This window comes from Astatotilapia calliptera, chromosome 6 (genome assembly GCF_964374335.1).
Source record: "Astatotilapia calliptera chromosome 6, fAstCal68.1, whole genome shotgun sequence".
Lineage (NCBI taxonomy): Eukaryota > Metazoa > Chordata > Actinopteri > Cichliformes > Cichlidae > Astatotilapia > Astatotilapia calliptera.
In genome coordinates, this window is record NC_137427.1 from 32989766 (window position 1) to 33001719 (window position 11954).

Consider the following 11954-nt stretch of genomic DNA (forward strand, 5'->3'; position numbering starts at 1 on the left):
CAGCACATAACAGCAGGGTGTAAGATGCTAGCAGGCAGGACAGAAACATCTGTGGCCTGGAAAATGTTCTGGAAGTCCCGAGGTCAAAATGGACCTCCCTCTAGGGGGGTGATCGAGAATGACCAAGACTGACCGAACTCAGATCCTGTGGGACTTTGAGATATAGATGGACAAACTGGTGATGGCGAAGTGAATGGACATAGTAGTGGTGGACAAGGAGAGGAAGATGGCCATAGTGATAGACGTAAAGATACCGAATGACAGCAACATGGGTAAAAAGGGACATGAGAAGCTGGAATTCTTATATATAATTTTACGGTACTGAACTTTTACGTCATTTAATTGTTTACTTATTACTTAATTACTTTAGTGTAGTATGGTGTAGTATACATTGGTGTTGAGAAACTTACAGTTAAAGATGAGATCTTCAATATCATAATGTCATTACTGACTAATTAGTCTAAAGAAGAATTCCGTAGAGTGAACAGTATAGATCCAGATGTGTGATAATAATTCTTTCAAAAGTGTTGCTCTGCATGCATCATAGTGAACTACAGTATCATAGACATCATCTGCCTCTTTCTCTTGGTTTCTTTTTCTCACGCCACAAGATAACCACAGACAGCTGTGTTACAAGTCTCTACTCTCATTCTGGTAAAACTCTCATAACTAAATCAAATTTGCTGTTGCTGCAAGTTTTATGAGCATATCTTGTGATTTTTTTCTTTTTACAGGAAAGAAAGAAAATAAGAATCATGGTAAAGTACAGAGCAGCAAAGAATACTTCAAGTTGATTTGAATGATGGCAGATAGCTGCTGCACTACACTGACTGTTCATCGTGTCACTTTCAGGTCGTCATGTCTGCAGGTTTCTCGTCACTTGAATTTTTTTCTGAACCACCAAATAACCACATGAGATTCACGTTGCAAGTAGCACGTTTCTGCCTCTAAAAGAGGAGTGTGGTGGAGAGATTCTAAACACAACATCCATGCAGCACAACCGGACTGCTCCTAGTCATACACTTCTTCTAAATGTAAGGATGACAGCATCTTATATCCATCTAACTTCAGGGTCGGGGGGCCCGCTGGAGCCTATCCCAGCTGTCTTAGGGCACCATGGACAGGTCGCTAGTCTAATACATAGACTGAGACAACCATTCACACCTATAGGCAATTTTAGTGTTTCCAATAAACCTAACCCCACTAGCTGCATGTCTTTGGAAGGAAGCCAGAGTACCCAGGGAGAACCCACGCAAACTCCACACAGAAAGAGGCTGATGGTGGAATTGAACTCAGGTCTTTCTTGCTGTGAGGCAACAGTGCCAACCACCATGCCGCCATGTTGCCCAGTATATTATAGCTGGGGACCATAATTTTAACAGAATGTACTCCTTTTTCTTTTTCAAAGAAGACAACTGCATCAATGATGGTATTTTAAAAAATTGACAATACTCTCCAGATGCTTGAAGCTTGGTACGAGACACACATATGTGGATAATTAGCTTAGACTTTCACTTGTAAAGAATAATCACAGATTTTTATTTCAGATTTGTATTTCAGAAATTCTGCAACAACGTGTTTCTTTTACATTACTGCCATCTTGTGGCTGCAGTTTGATATTTTCACTGAAAACTGGGCTTATTTCAATTTCACTAGAGACTGTGAGTATCTAGTCAAGACTTTTAATTGCTTATCAGCTGCTTTCCTTTCTATAAAAGTCACTGCATGCCACTGCTAAGTAGTGTGTCAGAAAAATGCTCTTATAAAGGGAGACAGTTACACAGTGAGCATAACAAGTTCATTCTCTGTCTCCAAAAGTTGATTCTGTTCATCTGGACGTAACGTTTTCACTGGGAGAAACATTTCATCACTCATCCAACTGACTTCTTCAGTCTCAGCTGACTGCAGGTTTCCCCAATCTTATAAACAGTACATTTGCATAATGACTGAAACCAGCTCACTGAAGGAACAATGGGCTGGGAGGTCAGTTCCTTCGTCATAATTATGCAAATTCTCATGACCATTGATCAACAACCACCATCTCTGAATCGAGGAGGGGGCCTAAGGGTACATCTTTCACCATGTTACAATGCTGTCATTGCAGCCATTCCCCAACTCTCAGTGAATGGAACTCATAGCCATTGATCAGCGGTTGTTGATCAATGCTTGCAATGTTGTTGAAAATGTTTACATCCTGGTTGAAAACATTGTTCTGTGAATGATATCCACTGTATTTGTGCTGTTGATGCCTTTTGAAAGCATTCCTAATAGCATCTATCTAGTAATATGCCTTGCTCAATGGTTCATGGAAGTATTAACAGTTTTTTTTAACTGCCTTTATAAATTGAAATTCTTCTCCCTTATAGTAGTAAACGCTTGTGCTACATGCAAGAGGCAGGTAGAGTCAGCTCAGTATCCAGCTGTTATTATGAAAATTTTCTCTTTGGCATGCACAGATGCAACCGCTGATAACAAAATGGTGCAAACAGAGGTGAATCCACATAAATATACTTTTTATATCTCAAAGTCCTGAAGACCACAGTGGTTATGATGGCGTCCTTATATGCCGACACCCGTGTTTTAGCTAGCAAAGCGGTGTGGCCGATGTGGAGTGAAGACACGCTAATGACAACGAGATGTGAGCAGGGCAGACGTTAAATTAAGGTGAAGTTTAAGTTCTCAGTCAAATATGTGCTTATCTAGTGTCATTTAGTTCCAATATTCATTTGTGGATATTGATCATTAAATACTGACACGAGCTTATGAGTAGTGGAAATGCAGGTAATCGTGTCATTATCAGTGGTGGGAATAACGGCCGTTACTTTTTTCAGTAACTAGTAATCTGAATAATTACTATTTCTATTGTTACATCGCCGTTACTAAGAAGAAAATGTGGTGTGGACTGATTAGTTGAGGAATAATAAAGAAGTTGTGGTAAACCAATCACATGACCAATTTAAGGTGGCATAGCAACAAGATGTTATGTCAACCCAAGACTCAGGGTGGTCAAAAACCAAAAGAAAAAATCTCCACTGCAACATGTCCAAGCACACTGGCTTCACCTGCACAGCGGTGGTACCAAGGTAGGTATCCCCAACAAAATTTTAATTCCCCTGCATCGTGAGCATGTTTTGCACAGAGAAGCATTTTTTTGAAAAATGCATTGATAGCACAAAGATTTTCTTGTAAAGCAAAGGGGGCCGAGCAAAAAAAGTTTGGGAACCACTGTAATAAATAAACTTGGATGGATTTGATGCTGGCGTGACCAGAGTGCACACATCTGCTGTTGCTCACAGTGGTCCAAGGGTCCGCTCAGGGAGTTTGTGTGTTTGCTCAGGCACATGAAAAATTAGAGGGAACATTGTCTGTGAGTCAATGTCCCTGACATGGATCCTGGAATGCCTAGAACTGTACAAGGACCAAAGACCCCTCATCACAAATCAGTGGGGGTGTGGGGAACAACTGAGAACGTGTATTGGATTAATCCCTGTTTCCCCCTGGCCCCTGGTCCCCCGGACCCTTTCCCCCACCACACTGTATATATATTCTCACCTGGTGTCTCACTGTAAATAAACGCACTTTCTCTTTGCCAAGGATACCTGGTCTGCACGTGAGTCCGTTTCAAACACTGTGACAGTTTCTTTCTTCCCCCATATCACTGGAAAAATGCTTACCTGTTGACAGTGCAAGCCAGACCACAATACACTGTGTTATTCAGCTTATTCTACAATACAATTCATATAGCACATTTAAAAACCCTAAGGCACACCAAAGTGCTTCACAATAAAACAGTAAAATAATAAATCTGAGACCAGATTTTTAAAATATTTTTGTTATTTGGTTCAAATGCTGATTTTTCTGAGTTTATGAAGAAATTCTTTTACTATGACAGCAGGACTTTACACTGTTTTCCTTTTCAGATGTTGTATTAACAGGAATAGTGAAGTGCTCTGAACATACCACTGGATGGCACCAGAGGAATTTTCCGCACTCATTTTTTTAATGTGAGGGTTATGTACTTTCACTTCACTGAGGCAATGGAACCTGAAAACTAAGCCTGTGTGTGAACACAACACTGAAACTGAGACTGTGTGCTGTTCATGAAGGAGTCGTGTCCTGTGCTGTTTGAGTGCCAGCTTTGTTGTTGTTACAGGCTGGGAGGATGAGGATGTGTTAATAGTAGGATACACAGAAGAGCCACCCGGAGGGCATAAGAAGGTGACAGATGAAGGTGTGTGTTTGTGCGTACAGAAGCAAGTCCTGGAAAGTTGTGAAAAATAATTTTTAAAAAGGATTTTTAGACAGACAGGAAGTGATAAATATGAACTCAAAGTAAATATGAATATAAATATGAACTCAAAGCAGGGTACTTATATTTACTATGGATTACCTCCTTACCATATCAGAACAACTTGTGGGCAGAGCTCCCTGTGTGCCTTATTTGGGAACAATGAATATGATGATTAACATTTTGAATTTTTCCAGAACATAAACCCTTTGTGATAAAGAAGGTAAGATTAACTGGGCCTCGGCTGAACTCACTTTACTTTTTGTTCTTTTAAATATTATTAAACACTAAGTAAATGTAAAAGTAAATGTACCACTTTATTAGGTACACATTGGTTCCCCATTTTCCCTTCAAAGCTGTCTTAATTTTGGAAACATTTCCCACATTTGGTCCATATTGACATGACAGCATCAAACATACTGTGCAGATTTATCAACTGCACATCCATAATGTCAATTTTCATCCCACCACATTCCAAAAAGTGCTGTAAATGGCCTGCATTTGTATAGCACTTTTCACTACATTCAGTCATTCACCCATTCACACACACATTCAGACACTGGCAATAGCAAGCTACATTGTAGTCACAGCTGCTCTTGGGCGCACTGACAGAGGCGAGTGCTGTAATGGATTGAGTTCTGGTTCCTGTGAAGTAAAGTAGTACGGGGAACTCATTGTCATGTGCAGTAGAAAAGAAGCATGAATGCAGATCCAAAACCTCTTTAACAACAATGGTGAACTTTTACTGTACTGGTGTTTTTAGAGACAAATTAACTGTTTTTATTTAGAGTGATTTTTACATATATACACTTTGTCAGCTCCTTTCTCCGCCTTGCACATACCACACATCTCTCTTCTCTGGGCCCCAGTAGCTACTGAAAATAGGAAAGGTGCAGTTGGTGTGAAGGCTGACAGACCTGGCTGTGCCAGGTTCCCCTGGCCAATTCACAACCCACTGCTCCACCCCTAACCTGCAGCTAAGCCACACACCATACCCTGCATACCCCCATCAATCAACTTGGCCAGCCAAGCTCTGTCTGTATTATTGCCTCTGGACCTCCCCTCACTACAGACCCTCCCTCATTCTTCCACTCTCGCTCCCACTTTTCCCTCTGTGAACACCGCCCCCCTCCTCGGGCACATACCGCCTGGTATTTGGGACAGAACCTGGCTTCCAGCACTGGATGATGCAAACCACAGGGCAGTTTTGTCATACCCCATGTGACAAGCCATCAGGTTGTAATGAGCCGCCTGGAAAATAATTTCCTGGCAGCTTTTAGGCACCGACAACTGGGTGTGGTCTTCCTTATTGTGATTGTCAAGACTAACGCTATATAATCTGACCCTGTGTGCAGGGTCAGATTTAAGGTGCACTGTTTGACCATCAATCATCATAACTTAGTCAAAGGCTGAGTGTAGAGTGATGTCACAAGACTGCTCCAGTGGAAGATCTTCTGTGGAGCACCCACACACATTGACGCAGTCCTAGTGGATGTTTTGGGACACTTAGATTATTTGATGAGAACAGGGAGGTCCTCCAGTCTCTGGCAAAATTACTATTGACAAACTGAAAGCACAAGAACATCACAAATGGAGGCTGTGAAAAGTGTTTGAATGGAGCCTAGTGAGCTGTGTGTCTGACTAAAGACTGTAATGTCTGTGTTAGTGTGCTCTCTTTACTGAATGACAGTTTGACCACAGTGACTTCCACTTTTACTATGAAATATGAGTGTGAAGTGGTTTAAAGCTGACTCAGGAAACAACCGACCCACTAAAGTCTGTTTAAAGATGTTTCATGTAGCATCATGTGACCTTAGCACTGATCCTGTTGTGGTTGATCAGGTTTACTTCTAACATTGAACCAATAAAGAAGTTATACAGCTTATCCTTTTTTGGACCGAGTATTAAGGAAATGTAAACTCACTGTGACAGTGTCACGTAAGTCTCTGCCTCTCCCTACACTGTGGGTTAATCTACCTCTGATTGGTTGATGTAAGTCTGCAGTATTTGCTTCCCTTTTCTTTTTCACTTGTTCTTCATATTCACTCCATACATACACTTACAAATACATTCAAGTCATTGAAGGTTTCCCTTAAGCTGTGCGATAAAAGGGACCCTAAAATGCCACCAGACCATCAGCAGTATATGGATCCACATACCATAACACAACCTCCATGGTGCTTTACAGCTAGCTGCAGACAATCACTGAACCACTATATTCACATTGGATTGAGTCCATTAGACCTGTTTTCACTGATTTTCAGTCCAGTTCTTGTGTAAATTAGCACAGCTCAGCCTTTTACAGAAGATAAAAGTGTGTTTTTAAGGCCTGCCACCAGTTTCATCACATTTCCTTAGAGAGACACTGCACACCACACATATAGCTCTATGGGAATTTTCTTGCAAGTGTACAAATACTATTGCACGCCTGTTGTGTGTTATATTAAACATTTTTCATAGACTCAGCTGAAAAATTAAAACAAATTACGAATTTTTGATACATGGTGGCAGTAATGAGCTTTGAACTTGTATTGATACTTTAATGAAAATATTATTTTTGTTTGAATTTTTTTCTAATCAATTAGTGTCTTAATCAAATTGCCTGGATAAATTGTTTGGGTGAGTTAACTTTGATTCCCCCAAAATAGAAGAAGCACAATGTAAATAATATCTCTTCAAATCTCAGTTGTTACCCCCAATGGCTAATCAAAGCACTCGAAATCACTTTCAGTTATGTACTGATGTACAAAACAATGGACATAAGGAGCTTCTTTCAAAGAAAAAACTCAGGTAGATGTTATTTTATATATTATGCTTTGTGTGTTGTTCAGTATATTTCTATGCAAAACAAGATGAATTTCAATACACAGCAGTATATTCACAATTGAAACCAGATATTTACATACACTTTAGTGAAAAACAAAAAAATGTTTTTTCTTTACTGTTGAACATCAATTTTAGAGTAAACTTTTTTGTTTTAGGTCAATAAATATTGAAATATCTTTTGAATTAGTTAAATGTCAGAATAAAGAGAGACCTGTCTATTTTTATCACTTTCATCAAATGTAGGAGTACATGTACACTAAGTTTATTGTTAATTAATAAGAAAACTCCAGACGATTGCATTCTGAGCTTAAGAAGCTTCTGGTTGGTTGGTAGAGTCCATGTGAGTAAATTGGTGGCACAGCTGTGGATGCATATAAGGCAAAACACAGAGCCTGTTTCTCTGACATGCAAAAATCAAGAGATATCAACCAAAACACCAAGAAAAGAACTGTGGAGCTCCATAAGTGTGGCTCAATTTTGAATACAATAATACATACAATTTCTCTCTATTTAACAAATATGTTGTTTATATTTATATATGTATTTTATATCTAAAAAAAATAAGCATTTAGTCTGATTTGATGTTTAACAATTAAACAAGTGTTTATGTTTTTATCTGAAGAGTATGTAAATATCTGGTTTCAACTATATTTGATGATGTTGCTGTTTGGCTTGATTGTCAGCACAAAGAGGGAGAGAGAGGAACAGAGAGGGAACAAGAGCAGGTGAGACAGACCTGTTAGTCAAATGGTTGCTTGTCAAAACACATTACAACATGTATCTAGTACAACATGTCACATTCACCCAATTACAATTAAACTGATTCTTCCTAACTACATTCATACACATTCACACTCTTATATCAGTTGCATGCAAGTAGCTGACTATGTAAGCAATCTGGACACTACAGCTTTAAGCAGCCGCGCGCTCCCGCTGATGGTAATCACGGTCACTTTTTGGCACAACACCTGGAGCTAGGAGGAAAACAATTTGCATGAGTGCTGCTGTTTGACTGAGGAAGAATAAAGTAGTCGTGGTAGGGATGGGTATCGTTTAGGTTTTATCTGATACCGGTGCCAAACCGGTACTTCTGAAACGGTGCCGGTGCTTAAACGATGCTCGAACAGGTGCTTAAAGAATGGAGAACACATCTCATGTTTAGCTGTTTTTTTGTAAAAATAATCAATGTTAGCCTTTTCTGCAGCTATAGGGCATATATGGTATCAGTCTTGGCTGGAAGCAGTGCTTAAACAATGGAAAAAACACAAACTTTGTTCACAGAGAGAGAGAGAGAGAGCAGAAAGAGAGAGAGAGAGAAAGAGAGAGAGCAGAAAGAGAGAGAGCAGAAAGAGAGAGAGAGAGAGAGAGAGAGAGCGAGTTTTGAGATGTGAGAGATTTGTGACGTTTAGCGTGTTTGGAGTGTGTAGTCAATCTGTTGTCTTGTGTAGTTAGTGTGTAGTGTTGTGGATAGTTTTGTGTTTTGTGTCAGAACAATGAGGTGACTGCTGTCTCCAGGTAGAATCAGGATGATGCACCTGCTGCTGTCAGACCTGCAGGTATCAGGCTGTGATGTTCTCCTTTATAGAGGACAGAAATTATTTTTTTGGAGTGGCACAAAAAATTTGTGTGGCATCTTATTGCATGCAGAACAGCTGATTGTTCTGTAAATAGTTTGAAATGTTTATTTAAAAAAGGGGTAAAAGGTAAATGGCTGCAAGTAACTTTGTTATTTTCAAAACTTGTGCATATGATTTTAAAATTGACAATTTATATTTGTATTTAAAGAAATATGAAATGAAATATGATTCATTACACATGTCTGTTACAGTAAAAAATATAAGCTTTTTTACTCGGATTTTATGTTTTTTGTCTGATTTTAGATCAGTTGTGTTAATACAGTATGTCAAAATGTAAACCTGACTGTAAATTCAGACACGTGAGGCTGTGCTGAAAAGGATGATACCAAACAAGGCAAAGTAAAAAGTTTTTAAAGGTAAAATGTGGAGGGAAAATCAAAAGTAGTCAAAAATGGCCAATTACACCCAGGACCCCAGAGGGTTAAACATTTTTTTAAAGTAATGCAACAGTTACTTTTCAAGTAATTAATTACTTTTAGAATATTGTAACTCAGTTACTAACTCTTACTTTTTTGAAGAAGAAACTAGCAAATGGGAGCACGTTTGTGTCATGAATGACGATCTTCTATTGTGTCTTTATTAAGAAATTATGTCCTTTTTGTGATTCTATGATTAATCTTGTGTCAGCATGAAAACTTCTCTACCAGACTCAGGATGTCATAAACTGGCCGTAGCGACTCTACTGGATGCACGGCAGTAAGAATCAACACACCCACATATGCCTACAGCTGCATTCGATCCATTATTCTTCCTCTCTCGTTGTCCTCATTATACTAGAGGACAATATATGCATTGTTCTACTGGGCCCTGTTTCAGGAAGCCGGTTTAGAAAACTCAGAGTGAAAAACGATACTCAGGGTTGAGTAACCCCGAACTGTCCAACTCGGAATATTCGGTTTCAGAAAGGCTGATAACAAGTAGTTCAGTCAACGCGGAGTTGCTTTAACCCCAAGTGAAGCGCGCGGACGAGGATACATAAAGCCCTGATAAGCGGAGCACAGATTAAGCGAGTCACCATGGAGACGGAGGGAAAGAAGGCGCGGTCAATGTATTTTACAGCGCTTGAGGCCGAAATTCTGATGGCAGCATATGCCGATAACATGCAAATTCCGCGGAAAAAAGTAACACAGCCTCAGCTGCGAAAGAAAGGAAGCATGCATGGCAAAACATAGCCGACAGAGTCAATGCGTGAGTGTTAATTTAAACATTGATCTAGGGATTTCCACCCATTTAACACGTTATTTTATCATATGTTATTTTATTTGTTATTATATACATTTTATTTTGTGATGTGATGTGAGCGCAGGTGCAACCCAACAGGCCCCAAACGTTCCTGGCAGCAAGTAAAAATGAAATATAAAAATATAGTCCAAACAGGTGAGGTGTAATTGTATTATGAGCCATAGTGCTTGGTCTGTTTGTCCCATGTAAATCAATTGCAGTTAGAGGCTACATTAATTTTCTTTCTGTAAGCACTTATTGAAATTATCTGAGCACATTACAAGTACATATTTGCTTACTCTGTATGCTCAAATGTGACCCCGTTATAGCCAACAGAAAAAAAGCGGAGGCCCGAAAAACAGGTGGGGGTCCTCCACCACCACCACTCACAGAGGCTGAGCAGTTGGCCCTCAGCCAAAACAGTGGGCGCCCTGTGGCCGAAGGCATCTCTGCGGGGACATCCTCTGAGTCAATAACCCCGCAAGACACAAGTGCCTACATAGGGGGTAAATTCAAAATAATACATGATGTGCATACATCCTTTCTTCACAGTCACCTTTGCAGTGCGACTCATTCATTTGATAAACTCTTTACCATAATGGATTATTTTGTAGTGAAGTTATTTTCCTACTGATTTTGCCTTCCCTCAGTCTTGGTTGTCTTTGAGAGCATAATGACAATGAAGTGTAAGGTGATTGGTATGTTTGTTAATTGCCATTTGGTCCCTTGTAAGTTATAAGTGACCTGTATAAACCTCATATTCTATCAGTTGATGGTGATGGTGTACTGCATCTGGTGCAGCCTCCTGTTGAGCCAGACCAACATGCAGTTGTGAGTAATACTCCACAGATTATATGAGTTTACAGTAGAACAGCAATGTTGTCTATTTCTTTACAACAGGAAAATAATGAAGAAACATTGACAGCTGTTACAGAGGAGGAAGCAACAGAGACACTTTATGAGGTTTACATCTTTTAATACTTTGTGTACAGGAAATACAGGCGACCAATAAAGCCAGTTGAACAAAAAACCTGTTTATTCTTCTTTCAACATGTTGAGGTGATGGGTCAAAGGAAATGATTGTGACATATGGTGTCTCTGACTGCGCTTCCATCTTGTATGTCCGTGGGAGGGTCAGGATGTTCATGGTTTGGATCACTGCTGATGTTTGGTTCAGAAGGACAGTGTTCTCCTCTAATTGTGGCAATGTTGTGAAGAATCACACATGCCACAATAATGTCACATGCCCTTTCTGGGGTGACCCTGAGTCTTTGCAGGCACTGGAACCGGGCCTTAAGCATTCCGATAGTCATTTCAATTCTGGCTCTTGTCCTGCAATTAGCCAGATTATATCGCTGCTGTGGGCCCGGTTCAGGGTCAGGGTAAGGGGTAAGCAAATAGGGTAAACATGGATACTCCCTATCACCAAGCAAGTAGCCAGTGAACTCTCCTAAGACAGAAGGATACACTTCAGTTCAAATGTCCCTGAAGCAATTGGTCTTTATATATTTTAAAGTATTCTCAACTCACCATGTCCAAATTTTGTGCTCAGTGTACATTCACGGAATATTTGTGAGTCATGGACAGAGCCTGGCCACTTGGCTTCCACATTTGTGATAATGTTGGCAGCATCATATATGATCTTCACAGTGCAGAGAACACAAATTAGCATCCATTACTATAATGAAATAATTTGTTAGTTTGAAATGCTACAGGGAACTATGTACCTGCACATTAATGCTGTGGAAGGATTTCCTGTTCACATAGTCTCCTTCATTTACTGAAGGAGCAATGATTGGAATGTGAGTGCCATCTATACACGCCTGGGAACCCTGAAAATAAATGTAGAATTTAAGTAGTAGTTCAAGTATCACCACATCATACATTACGTTTTGGTCACCTTGATACCTGCAATTTTGTGGAATCCCTCTTTAATGAATCTTGTGGGTCTATGACCGGGGAACACAAACGAGTACAGGAGA

At 39.8% G+C, this 11954-nt stretch overlaps 1 long non-coding RNA gene across 1 annotated transcript; it reads right to left on the reverse strand.

Annotated features, from left to right (window-relative positions):
* Positions 1 to 10927: 10927 nt before the first annotated feature.
* Positions 10928 to 11688, reverse strand: LOC145429319 (uncharacterized). Its single transcript, XR_013909554.1, has 2 exons — positions 11503 to 11688; positions 10928 to 11422 (listed from the first exon to the last, which is right to left on the reverse strand). It is a non-coding gene; the product is annotated as an uncharacterized LOC145429319 (long non-coding RNA).
* Between the last annotated feature and the right edge of the window lie 266 nt (positions 11689 to 11954).